The 19,380-nt window shown below is 41.2% G+C and overlaps 1 protein-coding gene across 24 annotated transcripts in view; it reads right to left on the reverse strand.

Moving 5' to 3' along the window:
- Positions 1 to 19,380, reverse strand: part of KIAA1217 (KIAA1217 ortholog) — a 363,381-nt gene that overhangs the window by 134,813 nt on the left and 209,188 nt on the right. Inside the window, exon 1 of one of the 24 annotated variants that reach the window (XM_013172050.3) lies at positions 17,204 to 17,535. The exons of the other annotated variants lie outside the window; for them this stretch is intronic. The gene's annotated coding sequence lies outside the window, so the exon portion shown is untranslated. Of the gene's footprint in view, positions 1 to 17,203; positions 17,536 to 19,380 lie in introns of those variants that run through there. 24 annotated transcript variants of the gene reach the window in all.

Here is a 19,380-nt window from a genome sequence, read left to right on the forward strand (position 1 = left end):
CATGCCATAAATCAACCCCCTAATCCATATATGCAAGGATTTGTTTCCTATGTTATGTAGTGGCTCACTTGTAAATACTGAGATATGTTTCCTCCCAAATAAATTGCTTAAAATAGCCAGAAAATCACTGTAAAACTGAACATGTCAAATAGGAATTGAGAAATAGCAACAAAGCCTCTTTTGAATGAGGACAAACTAAAACCAAAAACGTTGAAATAAAATGTACCTGTACTGCACTGCCAGGGACAGGCTCCAGCTGGGGATTAGGCTGCGCTGTGCAAGATGCTGTACACAAACACTGCAGTGCTTGAAGAAGGCAGCAAAATACACTCAAAAGCCACAACAATTAAATGTATAGTGAAGAGAAAATGTGTATATACAGTAATGTTGCAAGAACAAAAAGTGACATACCCCTACGGTCAGGTCAGTGAGGCAGCAATTGGCATACCAGCTGCCCAGTCATTCGTGAGCATTGTGCAGATGACGTGACGGACCTGAGTTTTAAAGAACAATTTGAGGGAGGGTGTGTAGCTGACTTTGAGGAGATCCTAATAAAAATGGAAAGAAGCATGTGGGAGTTTGAAACTGTTGATGTGGCCTGGGGATTTTCAATACACATCCCCCGTAACTGTCCATGCAAATGTCACATGAAGCACTACAATTCACAGCAGAACAATGCAAATGCTTCAGAATCTAAAAATGCCAAGACCTACTACATTGCTACTTCAGAAGGTAATTCTCAAATGACCCCATGGTACTATGTCCCAAAAAAACCATAAGGGGGGGTGGAAGGAGGAAGATAGGGGAAGAGAGAGAGAGACAGACAGACAGACAGAAAAAAAGAACAAAAGAAAGAACGAAAGAAAGAACGAAAGAAAGAAAGAACGAAAGAAAGAAAGAACGAAAGAAAGAAAGAACGAAAGAAAGAAAGAACGAAAGAAAGAAAGAACGAAAGAAAGAAAGAACGAAAGAAAGAAAGAACGAAAGAAAGAAAGAACGAAAGAAAGAAAGAAAACTATTGTTTGGTATTCCAGTATATTGCAATTGAGGAAACTACACCTGTCTCACGCCTCTTGCTCAAACGTTTGCATTTCTTTCATCCCCATGTATTAGAAATTCACATTCTTCCCAGTTTTTACCCAGACAGGGCAAAAGTTGCTTTTTTGCAACATTTTCATCATATCCACTTCATCATTTGAAAGATGCTTCACCTTTCAGACCCCTAAATTGACAACTTACAAACACCACCTAGCCTGACTGCCTGAAGTTTCAGTGAAGTGTTACTCCTTGATACTGCCACATTTGCACCTTCAGGGAATACCCACAATGACAAGCAAGAGGGAGGTAAGTTCTGATACATATTGATGCATGTAAAAATATGATATAAATAGTTATAAGCATGTGTATGAATCTGTATGAGTTGCAGTTTCACTGTGTTCCAAAGATCTATAAAGGTTAATTTTTAAGGCAGGTACACAATATGGAGAACACATTGCAATAAATTTTACGTTATTTGCCTTTGGTTTATGGGACAGGCTGACGTGTTCAATTACTCCACTTCAATATGGAACTCAAAGCAGACGTGAGTTACCAAGCAGTACGCTCCAAAGAGCTCACTGTTGTGGTATGACTAAGTTAGGACTCTTAAAGCAGCATATGTCAGTATGAATCAGAACTCAACAGAAAATATCCAGCTAAATGATGAGCTATTCTAAGCAAGTAAGTGATAAGGATTTTTCATCAAATAGGTTTAAAATATTTTACAATAAGCTTTTTTTCCCCTCTCTCCCTCCCCAACAGGAACACATTATGATGATTATATCTGAGATTTGTTATTCAAGTTCTACTTCGTTGATGATAACACACACAATCCTTCCGAAATTATGGCCAAGAAAAACAGCCTTGCCCACATAACAATGCAAGGCATTACTTGACATGTCTGGAAGACTCACAAAGCTTCTACTTCTGTAGTCACTTCAGATTCTTTATGGTAGCATATCCAGCTGTACAGTATCTGGTCTACTTTTATAAAGATTTTGTAAAGCTTCATGAAGTTATTTACACTCCTTTTTTGTTGATTTTAAGTGCCGTTGTTCTTGAAGCCTGAATAATTACAAAAATCTGCTTTTCTAGGCTTCAAAGTGACACAAACTTCTTGTGAATTTGTCTTTTTTCTCCAGAAAAGAATTTCAAACAATCCCTTATCAGAGATTAAGAATCTTCCTATTTTCACTTAGGTTCTTCTTGGCTGTTGTAAAGGCTGCTGGGCACACTGAGATGCTTAATACAAATCTTATAGTAATGAAAGCATTGTACATGGCATCTACAAGCACCCGAGAACATATACTTATAAAGTAGTCAGGGACAAGGTTACATAGATGCCTAAATAGGTTGTGCCACCTTACCCATGTTGTTAACCAAATTTAAACTAATACTCATCATATACTATTCTTGAAAGCCCAAATGATTCTTTATGCACTGTGATAAGTTCTGCAGTATGCTAGCACTATAAAGTCATATTGTAACACTACTTTGTAGGGTAACACTACACTGTAAGTGTAGTGTAACACTGCAAAGTCTTATATCAGTTCACTCTATAGTTTCACTGGACAGGAATGCAGTTTCATGCTTGAAACTCAAAAAAGAGGTTGCAAGACCCTTCAAACAGATGGCACTATGCTTGTGGTAGTGACTCAAGCACAGAGCACTACCACAAAGGTCCTTATGCATCTGGCTGTTTTCAGTGAAAACTCACTGGCTGATGTATGGAACATGATTACAGGGTTTTGCATGAAAATAAGATTAATGCTGAAGTCACAGTGAACAGTGATTTACAGATTCCCTCTGCAGCTGTTATTGTACACAATGTGAGTACATGGTTTATTTACAATTAATTGGGTCTACATCAGCATCTGTCTATGGTCAGTCTGCTCCCAGTATGGCATGAAGGACACGAGGACATGAACAGGGATACACTTTAATATAGCCTTATCTATCTAAGAGACACAGTGGTCTTTCACTTCCAGGTTCACTGTCTTCTACAGAACTGCTGCAGTTCATTGTTGAAACAATTCCTGCCTAATAAATGATATTTATAATGGTCACAAAACAACTATGCCTATTCCTCTTTTGCACTATTTGATTAATTACAAATAAGGTATCTTTACCAGGGGTAACCAATGCAGAAATGGCTGCCAGCACCAGCAGCTGAACCTGCAAAGGAACTGAAGGTGGAATTTGACAAACCTCAGTCAGGACAAGAGGCACGACGGTGTGTGGCGGCCAGGAACACAACTGGTGGGCCACATTCAACTAGGTCATCTTCTTCTGCAAGTAAAGGTTTTTTTCTTCCCAGCAACCTGACAAGAGTAAACTTGAATGGTTTTCCTTCCAAGGCAAACAAGGGACATTACTTGTCTCTGACATACACTAGTATAAAAGGAAAATGCCCTGGATAATATCCATGTGCTGATAACTCACCTCGTTATTACTAGGGCTTTGTCATTTCAAGACTTCTCATTTCCTTAGAATATCAAAGTACATAAAATATAAAAAGTCCATTTGTGCAGCCCAGCGGTGGCTAATGTTTGCTGCGGAAGGCAGAAGTAATCCCTCTTTTGCTGTGGTCTACGCGCTGCAGCAGTAATCGGCTAAAAGGCCCCTGGGCTGCTCTTCCTGTGGAAAAGGAACAGATCCCCTCGTATCTGCAGGGCACAAACAGTTGATGTGGAGAACAGTACCCATTTCTCTTTGGCTTTTTTTTGTGTGTGTCCAAAATAAAATGGGTATTAAATAATGATCAGGAAGGAACACCTTGGAGGCAGAAGCTCATCTCTAAAGGAGGCACCATATAAGAACTAAATCATTCTCTCTGCTGCTGCTTGCAGGCAGCAAAGACTTTGTTCGGGAACAATTGGGTGCTAGGAGCCTTCTCCTGACACGGGTATAGCCAAAACACAGGGGTGGAGAAAGCAAACTGGGCTACAGATGAACCCTAGCCACCAAACAGGAAAAAAAAAAAAAAACAGACTTCCTTATAGAAAAAGTAAATAATAAGAGAGTAAACATAGGCACTCAATTTTCCTTCTGACCAGTAACATACCACCATAATCTAATTTTTTGTTGCTCCCAGTACATCCCTATTTTCTACCCTAATTTCAGGTATACTAGAAACCATAAGTTTGGTTTACAAGATCAAAGAAGAACTATAAATTTTCTCCCCACCCCTTCAATTTGCTGGTCAGCCATGAGCCTTCTTGTCATTGCACTGCCCTCATTACTGTGATATATAAGAATAAACATATTTATGCTTTGATCTAGCAGACAAAAGGTGCTCATACATCAGTCCACAGCACATTTGCTGTCCATGAAACCTGTCCGCAACCTTCTAAGGAACATTTCAGTTCTCAGTTCTCCTGAAAATGAAGGTATTTGTTATTCAGTTGTCAGCTCAATGTCCCTCTGGCTCTCCTTAAACTTTGCAGAAACACTCATATGCTTAACTTCTAACCACAAGAAACTTGCCTAACATCCGTAGTACTATAATATTGGTGTAAAAATCCAATGGCAATAATTGAGTACAGAAATAGTTAAAATTATATATTTGGAGTATTTATGCAAGTTTCCATATTGCTTTGTATCTCCAAGGACATTAAGTAAATTACCATTTTGCATAATAAGGTAATAACAGAAATTATCTTTTCATCAAGAAATGTCTTCTAAATTTCATCACTGTATACAAATATTTATTACTTATGAACTATTTCCCCTTCATGTGCTTCAATGGTCAGCTAGCTGAAATGAAACTCACATCTCTTACAAAAACAGAAAAAGTTGCAAAACAATTGTTGTATTGTCACCACCAGACACCTCTTAAATAAACGTGACCGGCCCCTTAGACAGAGATCATCATGTTGCCACTGTTCAAAGGAAGGAGCTGAATTCACATGAAAAAAAAATGCAGGGTGGGGAAGAAGAGTCGTGCAAAGCACCCAACTCTGAAGTTTGTTTTGTGTTTGGTTCCTGTCCATTGACCCCTAAACCCTCCTCACCAACCCACCTGGACAGTGCCAACCCCCCCCCCACACACACACATTCCCTGCAACATCCCCAGGGAAGGAAAAGCCCCAGGCATGGTATGTCTGGAGCACCCAAGGTTGGCTCTTGCTTGGGGTTGCCTCCTCCACCCAGTGATTTTTAGGATAGCTTTTCTCCTTTAATAAAATTGGCCGAGGGAAGTTGTTGAGGAGGACTGCAGACAAAAAGTCACATAAAGCTTTTTCCTCTTAGAAAATGTGTCTAAAAGCCCAGCAAGCCAGTGCACCTGATGAGGGTGTGAGCTGCTGACAGATCGGCGTGAAACAGAGAAGGGGCTGTGGGAGGAAGATGAAAAAAAGGAGGAGGCTGGTGCTGACAGAGAGAGCCAGCTGAGGATATTTTAGTGTTGTCCCAGGAGCTGATCACATCATCAGAGGCTGTGGGGGGAACAGGAAATCCCAAACTAGTTACTTTGCTAGTAAATTAAGACTCTAAGCGTATTACCAAAGAAATCCTGGATGTACTGAAGTCAAGAGGCGCTATGCCATTAGTGTCAATGCACTCACAATTTCGCCCTCATCTGCACCAGAATCCCAGTATGTGATTTATTATTACAGCCTGGATTACAGGCTTTTATTGGGTGTCTTGGCTTTCATTTAATTTTTAAAGTCTCATTTAAATATAGCAAATAAATTGTGACTCCGTATTAAGTTTCCATGAATTTTAGTTCATGATGTAGCATTTTGGCACAGGACTGTGGGCTTAACTCTGTCTCTAATTAGGTGTGCAGCACTCTCATTTACTTAAATGGGATCTACTCACGTGTCTCTGGAGGGACAAGGGAAACAAATGGTTATGCTTGTATCTGAATAAATATTTCTGCTGTTAGTGAAAGAGCTTCAGCAATGACTCCATGGGAAGAGAAAGACGGAAGGATTACAACCACAGCTCTAAACTAAGGCTGAAAATACATTTATGGCTCATCCAATCTAACAGCTCAGCACAGCTGGAAGGGAGGGGACTTCTCCTTAGTTCTCCTTCCCCCATCCCAAACACGTTTAGCCATCTCCCCCCCTAGGCATAAAGTGAAACAATTCACCTTCTCCTCTCACTCCCCAATGCCAAGGTTAATTTCCTCTTGTTTTAGTGAGTCCTTAACAAATGCATAAAAAGAGATGGGTACTGGGTCGTTAGACCAGCATAGCCATAATGATCTATTTTATCCTAAGTTAGCCTTGTTGCAGTAAAAATTAATGGAAACAGTTGATTTGTACTTATTGGATCAATGACTTGCCTGAAGTCACAAAGAAGAGGCCAGTGGAGCTGGATACCCCATTCCCAACTGGCACTTAAATGCTTCAGTGAAGCCTGTGCCTCTCTCCTTCAACAGCTACATTTTCATTGCCATTTGCCTTTAAGAAAGTAAAACCCAGAGCTCTCATTTCCTTAAGTAGATACCATTACCACTGGCATTCGTGGTATTCCTTGCATCAAGTACAGACAGAGCCACCGGAGCCACATCCTGTCTCTTGGCTCCTCCAGCTGCCGCCCCCAGCTTGCTGTGTGCCCCCATTATCCGTCTCTCCCCTGGCCTCTTCTAAGACCTCCACTCCTCACCATGAGCCCCCCACCTCCGTGTCCCTTCCATGAGCCACGTGGCACCCCCAGACATGCTAACCAGACGTGTGCAGGGGCAACAGATGCACACGGCAAGGCCAAGAGGAATCCAGCATCTCACGCTTCATAGCAGAAGTTAATGGCTGAGAAAAGAATATAATGATATGGCACAGGCACATAAAGTTGATGGAAAATTCACCTAAAACCACCTGTAAAACTATGTTTTGTTAGTGATTTTTTTTCCCCTATCAGCATTATCAGTACAGATTTATTGGCTGAAGCATTTCCAACAGCAAAGACAAATGCTCAGGGAAAATGCCATGTCTGAGCTTACTGCCAAATCTGACCTATAATTACATTTGCATGGTTTTGACAGCTGAATTAAAAGATTCTGTAAATTCCCGGGGTTGCATTTCAAACCAGGACTTACCAAAAGCATGAGCAGCCCTCACAGAGGTGCACGAGCTCCCACAGCACCACCCCGGAGAGCCTGAGGCAGCCCTACATCTATGGGGGCACTGCCTGCTGATTCAATGTGGCCTCGTGAAGTTAACTTCATGGGCATGCTGAGGCTTCCCAAGGTGGCCTCTACTAACTACAACAGCTCTTCCATCATCCAGCCATATGCATCAATAATATGATCACGTACTCACTAAGGAGGATGGCACTGGACCAATGATTTTTGCGGAATTACCACATCCATTCCTCGCAGGCGATCAGGCATAGGAGGTGATTGATTTTCGGAAATAAGCTCTTTGCTCACACTAGAAGATGTCGTGTCCCAGAACTGCATCCCAGCTCCCTGGCAGTGAGAGCCTCCTGCTGAGATTCGCCCAAGTCAAAGCAGGTCTGCTGCTCTTCTGCCAACATTTGCCTTTATTTCAAATGAGTGTGCCTGGTTTTCATCCATCTAAATGAATTTACAAAGAACAATAAAACGTCTCTGATATCAAAGCTTTCTGGGAAGAGATACCATTTTTTCGAAACATTCTACCGCTCCCCCTCAACCAGCAAGTGCCCCAGACAGCCTTCGTGCCCTTCTCTCCGGGAGGTGATCTCTTTTGTTAAAGCAGACAGCCGAGTTAGGAAATGCTACCCAGTGCCATGCAAGCATAAGTGTCCTGGCCAGAGGTGGGCTGGAACGTGGATGTCAGCTGGGCGCTGGTCAGAGCCTGGATTAAAAGCAGCACAGCTCATCGTGCCTGCTGCTGAGCAGAGAGGATCGTGCTGAAGTTTTCCTGGATGTTTGCTTAGCTTCTGTTTCTGACTCACAGATATTCAACACAGGTGAAGGAACTTCCTTCAATTGTCACGTCGAGAACAAGAAGACAAGGTTTCCTCCTTTCTGTTCTTCCCACATCAGGGACTGTAGCTACCACAAGCGCAAATATCCTTCAGGACACATTTTTCCCAGCTTTCAAGTCTACCACTGCCATGAAGTACTGGGCAGCACCACCGCACATCTGAACGTTGTCCTTCACGAGCTGCCGTGTTTCTATTCGTTGATGCTCTTGGAGATGTTTTTAAATAAAATTACGAGTGTGGTCCAACATCTGTCTTCCCATGAGACTGAGTTCTGGACCAGCTTTATCTTAAATTTCAGCATGAAAGGTATTTTCTGTTTCAGACAGTTTCAGCATTCGATTAAAGGCTGATTAAACATTAACTTAAAAGATGTTGACATTTTAAAAAATGCCATTGTAATTGTGTCAATTTACATTCTAAATTAATACAATTATCTAAACGAGCAAACCGTACCATAAAACTGTTAGCTGCTGCTGCTACTAACCAGCAGCTGCAATCTGACCCATTCATCAATTACCTAGATAAAGTTAAAACAGGCTTAAGTTTCAATTACACATAAAGAAAGTTTCAGTTCAAAAAATCAATTTATATGCAAGTCAAAGTTGCACTGCAGGCATGAAAGAGTATAATATTTTGAATAATCGGCTTTAGGAAAAAATACAAATTACAAAAATATCTCCAAAAGAAAGTATCTTTAATTGCATATAAAGTAGTTTATGATTATTTCCTGTAATTAAAGCTGTGATTTGCTGGGACTAAGCCTTTTTTGCAGATGAGTAAGGTATTTTTGATTCACACAGTCCTCACTAAACCAGAAAAGCAGAGCGTTTGCTGTATTTAAATGCACGGTCATAGACTTGGCTTTTCATGTATTATTTAAATCCAACCCAAATGTAATTACAAGCCTTTGTGTAAGATCCGAAAGGGACATGACAAGGCTGACTGTCTGGCCTCTTCCTCACCACGGTACTGACCCTGGTGGAAAGCTCGGGTTTACTCGGGGCCTCACTCCAGGACTGCGTGGTCCCTCTGGCAGGATGGACGTGGCAGCAGGAGAGGGGAGAGGACTCCCCGTGCCCCCGGAGTTGGTGGTCCCATGCAACCAGCTCTACTCACACCATGGTATGGCCCATGGCCACCAGCCCCAGCTCCTGCCTTCTCCTCTGCTCCCTCAGAGCCTCAGGCAAGTCCATGAACTGCTGGTCTTTGTTCCTGCATTTTTTAGAAGAGGATTAGAGGCCTCCCGTCTTCCTCCTGGGATTCTCTCAAGGTGAGTTAGCTTCTTCATTTTGCTTAAAGAGGACACCTTGGGGAGATCTGGATGGAATGGCTCAGGTGAAATGGGTGAGATATTTTTAGCTGGTGTGGAGCAGCCTAAAATACCATTGGCAAGTTTAGACACATCTACACAAGGATCTCAGTGGCCATCAGACACTGATGTTTGAGGACTTGTCTAGTTGGGAGGCAGAACATCCCCATGTTCTACCTGCTTCCAACATCACTGGTAAGTGCTGGGCAGTTTGTATTCCCTTAACACAGATTTACCTGACAGAATTAAGTTAAGCTCTTAAAATTTGACTTCTGAATAACCCTTGGAATAAGAACTTTCTCCATCTCTCCCCTAATGCTGACAGCATGTCAGTACTCCTCTTCATTTCCACTCACTCCATGTCAGGCTAAAGCACATTTAAGGCAATCCCATGACATCCTAGTGAGCAAGAGCCTTAAAATAGGAGGAAGCAACCCTATTGTACTCTCTGCCAAGCATCCTCCCAAACCCCAGGTCACTATTTCAGGGACACAGTGTGCTCAACTGCTAGACATATCAGCTACCTCAAACATGTCTGCAAAAGATGAGTAGATCTAAAATCTGAACACTGGGACCAGGGCAGTACTGTGAGAGAGATCAGCTTCCAAACACTTCCAGACACCTTTGTAACACGTGAGGCACCTTCCCTCAGGTCTGCATCAGCACTGGAGCACCTTTGGGAAACTGGGAACCAAGATGCTTGATTCTCACTCAGCAATATTATCCTTCCCTAGAATGACTTTAGATGAGATAAGAGACACAATTTTTCCTCTTTTCCTAGTTGAGACTTAGGCTGAACTCTCTAGCAGAGCTCTTTTAACTAAGGAATAAGCAAACACGTAACTTCTGTTAAAGCTCTAAGCTATACACCACCGAGTCAGAAAGCAACAGTCATGCCTGCCACAATACGGATGCTTCAGAGCATCAGCAGTGCCCATGCCAGGATGACATATGGGGACTAATGGGGAGACAGGACCTGTAAATGCAGTTCCATGTGCAGACACTTCCACCAGACACAAATTTCTCGAAGAAAGGGAAATGCTAAGTCCCCTCTCCCAGGTCTGAGTGACAGAGCTTGTCTTTGCTTCTCATCCAACTATATTAAATCATCCCCATTTTTGCTTCTGCTCCACATAATCCTCACTTCAGTGCCTGCGACCTTCCTCAGATGATCTGGAAGGGCTCCTGGTGGTGGCTGCAGAGGGGAGGGAAGCGGGGTGTTCACGCCCTGCCACTCCGGCACGTCGTTTTGCAAATCACAAGTGACACCCGTAAACGCAGGGCACAGTTTCATAATCACTGCTCAGCATTGTACCAATGGCAGTCAGCCAGACACCAGGGATGGGTAACTCGGTTCCTGACTCGCCTTTTATTTCTACCCTGCAGTTACCACCTTTATGTTTCAAACATCAACAGATAGCAAGAGGTTTACTCCCTTTGCCCTGGATCACAGCAACACACAGAAGTATGTCCAAGCCTCCCTTTTTTGTTCAAATCATCTGACTTCATATTTATGCCTTGCAAACTGCAAAGCTAGCAAAGTCACAGGACATGCTGCAACTTCTCCTTGCAAATGCTCAGAGGCACAAGGACAAAGACAAAATGCCTTGGGGAGCTGCCTGAGGAACTAACCAATGACCCACATAGTACAGCCGGTTGTTTTTTCTGCTGCTGGAAAAGGATTCAATTTAATTTGTTTTAACCATGGATTCTATTTGAAGGTTCATGTTTTTCCTGAAAAGTTCAGTTTTGTGTTTGCTGTGTACAATGGTTACACCTCACAGGGAATGCATTTATGGTATTTCCTACTGCACAGAGGAGTTTCCCTTTGTGCAGTGAGGTATCGCAGCCTAAGCTGCATCCTCTGCCTAATTTCTTTTTTTTAGGAAGAATTTCCCATGAAAAAAGACTGTAAAAAAACAATAGGTAAAACATTTTTACAGCCCCACTCTCTATTCAATTTAATGACTACTACATTTCTTTCTTGTGCTGTCTTTCCCAAGACTTGTTCCCCAGAGACCTGCATACCCCAGCAATGCGATGTGGCCAAGGGGCTGCTTTGAGCCTTACTCACTGAGGCATCAGGAGCCAAGCGAAGCAGTCTGTCCCTGCCCTCTGCTCCTCTTTTTTTTTTTCCAGAGGAACTGTTCAGGTTGACTGAGTCACAAAACAGGGCACCTTCATTCTCAGGACAGGAGGAAAAAAAAACAAAAAACAATTTTTAACCCGGACATCTTTCCATTCCCAGCCTCTAAGTCCACTTTTGTATAAAACCCCCTCACTCCATGCCACTAAATTTACTGAATTTTTACATATTTAACTCATGCTTCTGTAAAGAGCTTCACAGTTTATGTAGCGGGAGAGATGCCTTGATGTAAGCTGTGGCCAGACATTCAGGCCATGCAGTTAGAGGCTGCACCCACTGCTGCCGGAGGAAGCAGCAGGTTCACAAAGTCTTGCAAAACACAAGTAGAAGAATATTCTTCTTTCATTGCATTTTGGTAGAAATGGGAGATGTGAGTGTTAAGATTCCTTCTTTCCTTCTGACCAGAAGGATGCTGCTTGTCCCAGGGGGAGACTGGAGCTTTAGTGTTGCTGATAAAACAGTGCTGGAAATGGATGTTGCATGCATGCATGAACAGTGTGCACTGAAACAGCGACACTTAACAACAGCTTGGACAAGATTTCCGAGACCTGGCACATGAATGGATTCTTTTTATTTTTCCAAACTAACAATGATTTTCTTTCTCCTTCACATCCTACTGCATATTCTCCATGAGTCTCACCAAAGCCTTTCTTCAGAATTTCTCCTGTGGCAATCTTGGGGGAAAAAAACAACAAACTTCAGAGTTAGAAAGCAACAGTTCAAGAGCCTCATGAAGGCAAGAAAGACACACCAAGTGTGCTCAACAACAGACTGTGTTTTCAAGTTGGAATTTGAAGAAACCATGTGAGGATCACACGGAGAACCAATTTAGCATGTAGCTTTTTATGTGCAAGTACCAAGCAACAATTCAAACACAGCTGAAAACTGTCCACTTCTGGATGTAATTACATGCCCAAAAAAGAGCCAGAATTATGATCCAGTTAAACTATATACCAGACTAATGTCAATTTGACATATTTTCATCTTTTTTAAGGTTTGACACAATGCTTTTGATCACTAAGAGCCAAAACCCCTTCTTACTCACTGCTGGCCTCAAAACCTCCAGGAAAGGAAACCAGCAAGGCCCTTGGCCACAAAACCTCAAAAGCAGCTCAAACTCACTCCTCTTCCTTGTTCTCTAAGTTTACAAATCAGATATCTCAGGCAAATTTATTCATGAGTAACCAGGCCACGAAACACACATTTATTCTTTCTGCTCTTTAGCTAGAATAATTTCCAAGGATTTTAAGTCCACGCTTAAGTCCTACTCTTATCCACCACCTGCAGAGGAAGATTTACTTAAGAAGCACATCCATAAAAAGAAAGATTCTAGGTCACAACCGAATTCTTTACTCAGTTCATTTGGGTTTTGATGACCTTCTGAAACCAAAACAACGTACAAGGACAATGTGCTGAAAATCAAAATCGTGCTCAGAGGCAAAAAGAGCGTCTCCTAGAAGGCAAGGTCTTCCACCTTCTTCCTCCAAAAATATACATAGCTTGGGTGTGGATAACAATCTTAATGAACGGCCAGAATATTTAGATAAATACATTACAAAGTAAGTTTTCTATTCCACATGTATGCATTCTCAGGGGAGAAACAGATTTCAGACCACAGAATCCTATTAACATCCAAAATTTACATTAAGTAAGGTTAACTTATTCTACACTGAATTTTTGATTATTAACCAAATACAGGCCCCTCTCTAAATCAGCACCAAGACACCGCTTCTTTCAAAAAATGTTAACAAAGGAAAAGTAGTTTAAGACCGCTGGGTTAACTATTACTGCTGTGAATTTACAGTCATGCTTTCTTCTAGAAAACAAAAACAGATCAACTAAGAGATGAGGAATTGACCAAATGCACAACAAATGCCAGCAAGAGGATAAATAAGGCGAAATAAGAAAAGAAGCTTTTCTCTAATGGTTCTGTCTAATGATTTCATCTGTCATTTTCCACAGTCTTTTCAGGAGAAAGTGCAAATTCTTTGTCAATAGTGTTTCTTGGTCAATAGCGTTTCTTCAAAGGCAACAGCATCTGTGTACGGTAAAGCACGAACTTCACAGGAGGGCCAATTTTAACTTATGCTCTTCTGCTGCTTTGACCTGCTCTAGCCTTCTGACATTTAAGTCTCCCAAGCTCAGGTTCAATTTAGCAGGCCAGAGTCAGAGCTCCAATGTAAGATGATATAAGCTGCATGTCACTAAGTAGGTGAGAGTTTAACTTAGTGCGACACAAGTATGGATGGGGCTGGAAAGTTTTCAGCAATACTCTCCAGCCTCCCACTCCTCTGACTTTCATACTTACAGCAAGCTGGCTGAATGCAAGCAGGCTTTCATTTGTATCGCAGAGCAGCTATTGGGGAAAAAAAAAAAAAAGAAAAAAGAAAAACAGCTTGTCCAAGTCATAGAAGCAGCTAGTCAAAGCACCCTCAGGAAACAGTTCAAACAGTAGCATGTTGGAAGAGAAAACCCTGACAAGAAACAACAGTCTTCTGGGGAGAAGAAAAACTACTTGAAACAGGCTATTGGGGAGCAGCTAGGAGAAAAACAGCTTGGTTTGGAGATTTGGAGAGCTGGAGATGTGCTGGGCTCAGTGCTTACAGCAGGGGACTCAAATGGTGAAGTCTTTCCTTTCCTTCCCAAACCTTGTGCTTCTCCTGGTGTCTTGTACTCCATCCTAGCCACCTAGGGGTTTTATTGTGATATTTCAGGAATAAGAAGGACCAGATCAAAGGTCCACCTGCTCCAGTAGCCTGTTTTCACCACCAGCTTGAAGTAGGTGCCCAGGGAAAAGATTAAGAATTGGGGAAAGCAAACAGTGATGCTTCCCCAAAACTCTCTCCTAGTCTCTAGAAATTTGCAGCTCTGGAACTTGTCCCTCCCTTCTGTCATATCCCACCTAGTCATCTCTTTTCTTACTGTACTAAGTTGTCCCTGGAGCCATCCCCTAGCTTTGATGACCAGGGTCCTTCTCCAAACCTTGTTCAATTTTATTATACCTTTTTGTTCTTAGAGATGCTTAAACTGCACACACAACAAACGTCCCATGACTTTATAGTGGCAGGTGATACGGTCTGTCTCGTTCTCTGTCCTCTTTTTCTGGTAACTGCCAACATTAGATCTGCTTTTTTGATTGTTATTGAAGACTGCACTGACATTTCCATGGATCAGAAATAACCTCCAGATCTTATTCCTGTGTGGTAATACTCAGCTCAGTGCTTACCATTTTATATATGAAGTTAAGATTGTTCTTCCTTACATGCAATGTTTCACTGTTATTAAAATTGAATCTCACTTGCCATTATAACACCGAGACTGAAGATCATTTTGCAATTCTTCACAGTTGGCCTTTAGCCATTACCGATTGTCAATCATTTATCAATCACAGGAGTCATTATGTTGCTCACCTTATGCAAGCATAAGAAAAAAACTACAATTTTTTCACTTCAAAATACCAAAATGTTTCCAAAAAAGGTCCTCTACAGACCCATGATATGATAGCTAATAATGATGTCCCTGGAAGCTCAGCCTTTTAGGTTATTATATCCACTGTCCTTAGGCAACTCTGTACCTCGATAAAACAAATGCATCATGTGCTGCTATAGCGACCTGCTTGTGCTAACTTACAATTCATATATCCTAAAAACAATATTTCCCTGATTATTCAAAGCTGTGAGAATACATTCAGATGACTAACATGAGTAATGTTGTAGCTTGGCATCTTTCATCTATTTAGCAAACTTCAAGTCTATCCAAAAGGTTAAGTGTCCTGATTTCAATCCCCCTCTGACTCTATACTGGACAAAACAATTCCATTGGAAGAACTTACATCAGGTGACAGAAGAATGGTTAACTCTGTAACTGCAATTTAACAAATCGGTCCTTGTTAAAATGTCTTACAGCTTTCTATCTCCAAAAATTCCCATCTTTTAAACAGTTTGAACAAACAACACTCTGACAACACCAGCAGTTCTGATACTATTGTGGTTAAATACCTAACAAGTATCTTATTTCACAAGCATCTACCTCATAGGAAGAGCTCAGAAACCATCTGTAATAATCTTTATTTGTGTGTGTGTGTGTGTGTGTATATATATATATATATATAAAAATATATAGCTGGATAATATATAGATAGCAATTATATTATATATACTTTAAAGCAGTCACATAAGCATGTATATTTAGTACACTTTAATGAGTTATTTTAAGTATTTCTAAAGGTCAAAAGTTCTATATGTAATCATGTTTTTTATCTAGTCTTTATGCTTAGCTCTTCTGTGAGTTATTTGCCCATTTTAACATACTTGCGTATTCTTATCTGGATTATATTGGAATGAACAGAAGTGCAACCAGTGCCCAATCAACAAACACGGCTAGCAGAAACCACCATGACTATGAAGTAATTGTCTTCTGTTCCAAGCAGCTGTTTACTAATAAACAATTACATGAGAAGCACTTCAAGGAAAGACTATAGGAGAAAAAATGGTATTTTCATTAAAAAAAAAAAAAAAAGGCCTAACTAAAAGCACTTTGGAACTGAAACCATAAGTCTTCCTGGCGTCCTGCCCAGCTACTATTTAATTCTATGCCCTGTGTGACATTTTATATATCCTTGTATTTGAACTACTCAACCATATTTTGTTTCTTCCTTCTACTTGTTTTTGAACTACTGCCACAGTGGTGTTGTTATAGAAAGAAAACATACCATTCCACCGTGTTTTATACTTTTGATTTGTAATGATTGACATAGCTGTTTGAAAACCATAATTTATCTAAAAGATCCTTGGGTATCTAAGTATTTTTCATGAAACAGGACAAGATCCTGCCTTAGTTATGGAAGCAGTTACACTTCTGAATTTTACACTGAGTTTTGCAGCCTTTGTGTTGCATTGTATCACCTGTGGTTTGGTCAGATTTGACCCCAAGTTCTAAAAATTGTTATTAATATCTAATTAACTAACAGTGTCCTCTATGCATTAAGCACTGGGGAAACAAGAAGTTAGACGGTCCCTTCCCCACACAGCTCAAACTTTAAGAAAAACAAGGAAAGGATGGTAATGCACTAAATCTACCACCTAGCATTTTTAAAAAGACAACATAATTCAAACAACCACTGATCTTCCCTCACCTGGAACACCTACATTGTAAATTCCCACAGCTGAGATTGTCACTCTGGGTTCCCATAAAAATCAGTGGGAAATTTCAAGACACACATCATCGAGATAACTCCTTCAGGGTGAGTGCTGAATTGTAGATCCCGCTCCCTAAGGGGAGCCTCTATTAATTAGTGAGATTGCTTGTGCTAACTAGCTGTACAGCTGCAGCGTGTTAGTTCACAAAGATGCCATGGTACACTCAGGGCTCGCAGAGGAATGTGCCAGTCTGCAAGAGAGACCTAAAGGCAGAAAATCTTAAGGGACAAACTTATTCAAGCAGCTTGTTCAGGGCTTAACGAGTGCATAAAGGAAAGTGAAAGAAGCAAGCAGGGAAACATGACGCAAAACAAAGGAAAAAGTGTAATGGAGTGACTAACAGTAAATTGTCTCTCACACTGAGTTTGCTGGAAATAATACTTGGAAATGGTACTGAGAATTTCAGAGAAATGTCTAGAGCTACACCCTGTCTGCAAAGAGAACAAAAAAGAAATCCATCGGGTTATTATTCACATTTCACTAAGCTTTCCCTGCAAAAGAAAGAAAGAAAGGAAAAAAAAAAAAAAGCTCACAAATATTATCTAAATTACCTTACCATACCCAGCTTAATCATCAAACATCTGAACTTACTGTGTGCTGCCCTGCTACCCAGGGATCATTCAGATCTGGCAAATCCTGAGGAATTGTTTAAATAACTGCAAGCTCCCAAACTTCTCATCGTGTAAAAAATCAGTGTCATCCTTCCTCTTTTGATTGTCCCTCCTCAGTGCAAGTACACAGCTGTCCAAAAGTATCAAGTTTCATCTTCTTAAGCCATTTCAGTTGTGATGGATCCCATACTGCGGTCTATAAACAGCCTTAGGTACATCATTGGAAATGAACTGGTACATTTCCTAACCAACATCATTAAAATACAAGGCAGTTCAGTGAACTTAGAAGATACAAAGAAATTATTCTCCAGAGTGTAACATCTGGTATAAAGGAGGAGAAAAACACAATTTTCAAGTGCAAGACATGTAAGAACTGGAGGCTAAACCAAAACCCATTAATCTATCTCCACCCCCATGTTCAAAATGAAAAACAGAAAAAAATACCCTTTGGTGCTCCACATTAGGAAGACACGAATCTAAGATGTCTCCCATCTGTTTTGTCTGCTATTTTTTTTTAATAAAAAAAGCAAAATCACCCTTTCCTTTTTTTCCACTTTCAGTAGAAATCCTGAAGGATATTTTCAGAGCTGCTATTTTCAAGGTTTTTACACCATTCTCATCTGATTTCATTTGAGTTCCTGTCAAATGTAACCCCTCTGCCTCAGTGAACCTATATCTGAGCTTTTCAAGTATTATTAAAATTATCATGACCAAACTTACACAGTCTGGCTGAACTCAGCTCCCTGAGTGGGTAGATGACTAACCCCATGCTCCCATAACAAACCCTTTTCCTGGAACTAGTCACATCCCTGGCATGACCATGAGTAGCCCCAGGGCTTTCTAAGCTCCTGCTTAATCCCCAGGAAGCTGCTGGCAGCATGGACCACTGGGCCGTGGCCATGACCCCTCCACCTCATCCTGCAGAACCACTGAGAGGAAATTAGGTAGAGCTGGACATACTGGCCCTGAAACACCTGGCAACTTCTTTTCACTGGAGAAATTCCTACTTTCTAGCTGGAGCTTATCTGCACTGTTGGAGGAATGAGCCAAAATCCCACCTGCGATGCTTTGCTCACGCGGGTGTTGTGAAGGCTGCTTGGACTGTGCCGAGGAACATAAGGAACACTAAAATGTTATTAAAATCCCTGTGTTATGGTGTTAAATTCTGTATGATTCATATGAATTGCTTTTGGATATCACACCACTAACTTTTGGATATGCATAGAGTGCAAACCAAGGCAGAAAAATGATTTTAATATTTGTGTTGTTTTTCTAAAATGATGGCTGCTTTTGTTAAAAACAAACAGTGCATACTGTAACACAGACCTCAGGAAAACCCTATACTGTTGTATGCGAGGTGGAACACATGGCTGTTTTTAAAGACATGAAGTGACATTTTGATGTTCAGTTTAATTCAGGATGATGACTTTCCTCATCTTTCAGTGAAGAAAATGAAAGGTGAGCACATGTTAAGATTTGTTTCTCACAGTAAAATAAATGTCTCTCCACCCAGGTACAAACACGACCACTTAACTTAACTTAAACAGTAAAACTCCATAACAGTTCATCAGCCTCTTGCTGAATGTCCAGGCAAGTGGCTAGAAATATATTTCAATCTGAGTAGAAAGAGGAAAATATTTTCAATGTCTCAAGTAAAATGCACTATTGTTTTACTCTTGCGACACGACAGCACAGAGACATTCCTTCAAGTCACATTTTCAGTATTTAAAAGCATTACATGAACTTTAAAAGTGGTATGAACTTCAAAATTCTCCTCATCCCAGTGCCTCATTATCCAAATAGCAGTCTGCTCTACGAAGTGCCTCACTGGCAGCAGCCATAAATATGCTCCCTTAGCATAAACAAGAGCCAAATTCCCGTCCTCTTGTAGCCTGAATACAAGAGATTTCCACAAATATGCCGTGGGAGAAAGCCTTCCCCTAGGACCATTGACCCTGGGGTTCACCTCCTGGCTGTGTTCGTGCCACCGCTGGCACGGGACGGCCAAGGGACACCGAAGGCCTCGCTCGGCCAACAGCCCAGCTCCACGGGCTCATCCGCACTCTCACAGCCATCCCGCCCAGCCCTGGGGCCTCCAGCCTCACCACTGCATGGGAAGGCAGCATGCCTTGACATTTTATAAAGGAAATAGTTTAA

This window comes from Anser cygnoides, chromosome 2, assembly GCF_040182565.1.
Source record: "Anser cygnoides isolate HZ-2024a breed goose chromosome 2, Taihu_goose_T2T_genome, whole genome shotgun sequence".
In the NCBI taxonomy this organism is placed as follows: Eukaryota; Metazoa; Chordata; class Aves; order Anseriformes; family Anatidae; genus Anser; species Anser cygnoides.